This window comes from Belonocnema kinseyi, chromosome 5 (assembly GCF_010883055.1).
Source record: "Belonocnema kinseyi isolate 2016_QV_RU_SX_M_011 chromosome 5, B_treatae_v1, whole genome shotgun sequence".
Taxonomy (NCBI): Eukaryota; Metazoa; Arthropoda; class Insecta; order Hymenoptera; family Cynipidae; genus Belonocnema; species Belonocnema kinseyi.
Window position 1 is genome coordinate 32,829,723 of NC_046661.1, and position 1,904 is coordinate 32,831,626.

The window sequence follows — 1,904 nt, forward strand, 5'->3', positions numbered from 1 at the left end:
ATTTAGTTCGGCCACATACTTGTAGAGGCGCGACAGGCAACCATATATTCGGTCGCGCCAAATTATGGTGCATTTGAAATCCAAAATGGTAATAATCTAATTTTACTTTATAAGTCAATGGAAAAATAATTTTAATTGAGTAGAAAAGGTCTTGAAGGAAGTCGAAGACTCTAAAGACTTTTTGAAATCAAAATTATGCCCAAAATGTAGCAAAGATGTGAGTATAAAATCGTAATAACAAATTTGAATTAAAAAGTTTATTTTTTATTTAAGTTATAATTTTTTTGGAAATTAGTAGAAAAGTGAATTTGAAGATACAGTTAAGTTTTACTTAAACTTAAATAAACTAAAAAACTGTCTGGTTAAATCAACCAGAAATCTGGTTGAATATGTCCTTACTATTTTTTTCTGGTTAAAGAAATAAAAATTCTGAAAAGAAATTTCCTTATAAAAACTTTTAAAACAAAATTTTTTCCTTAATTTTCTTATAGACCTAGACAAATGTCTTCTGAAATGTTGCATTTTTTAAATATTTGTGAATTTAGTGGTATATGAGTTTTTTAACAGCTGTAAAGTGTAAGAAGCATTTTCGAAATTCAAAGGAAATTACGGCTTGCTTCTACAGTTTAGCTAAGTCCATGTTATAAATATGAACCATTTTTTCAAATTGAAATAAGAAGTAATTTAATCTTACAAAGTGTCGTTTTCCCTGCGCCAGAAATCTAACTTCAAGAAAAATGTAAGTTTGCTTAATTTTTTTTTTAATAGCATAATTTCCATAATTTTCGTCTTTTTGTTGTTTTAATATCTGAGCTAATCACATTTTATAAACCGCAATCATGAAAAATAATATAAACCAATGCATATTTAATTCCATTAAAAATTATTGATTTTGCTAAAATAATTATTTTAAATTCTTTCCTCTAATAAAAAACTTGCATTTTTAAATTTGTTCGTAAAGAAATTTATTTTCTAGTAATTTAAATATTTCATCAACTTTCAGTTCCTTTTATAAAATTTAAAAGGCTTATGCATTATAAATTAATTACCTGATTAACGAAAAAGGGTTTTTAAAGAAAAATAACAACCATTATGCAAAAAACCCCACTTTTTATTTGCAAAAGATATTAATAATGTTTATTGCTTGCATAATTAAAAAGAAATTTGGTAGGAATTTCATATTTGAATAAAATTATGAATCGAACCAAAAAATACATGATTTGGCACTTTTTTGTTAGACTTATATTTTCAAAAATTGTATACACCTTTTCATAGATCTTTATTGAAAACCAAAGTTTAATTGCGCTTTATTATATTATTCACAACTTTCTTCTAACTGCAATTCATAACACAGTAGACAAATAGACATAATGTAAAAATTACAATGAACAGGACCAGTCAAAACTGTCATCTAGGTACTTGAAGTTAAAGTGAATATTTATTTCTGACAATATTAAAACTTCCATTTTAATATTGAGTGTATTAAATGAAAAAGGAAGATATTTTTTAATTCTTCACGCCAAGCGTTATAATGCTTAAAGCTTCTTGTTCTTTAAAAATCAATATATTCCAATCAAGATTTTTTTCTTACTTAAATCTTGTAGACAAGAACAAATGTTTTCATGTAATAAATAAGTGACGAAATTTTGTTATCAATACTTCTTTTTAATGCGGTAAGCCGTGATTATTTCTGCCGTCTTGGCGAAAAAAGTTATTCTCTAAAGTTTGACGTAGAAAGGTCATTTTCGTGTTGCAGCGTATACGTCAAGAACTCACGTCAAAACGAAGATAGCGAGTTTCTTCACGCAAACAGCAGATTTGGCATAGGGGCCATCCATATACCACGTCAACACTTTAAGGGGGGAGGGGGGTATAGCAAACTTCCACGCTTGTCCAAGAGGGGG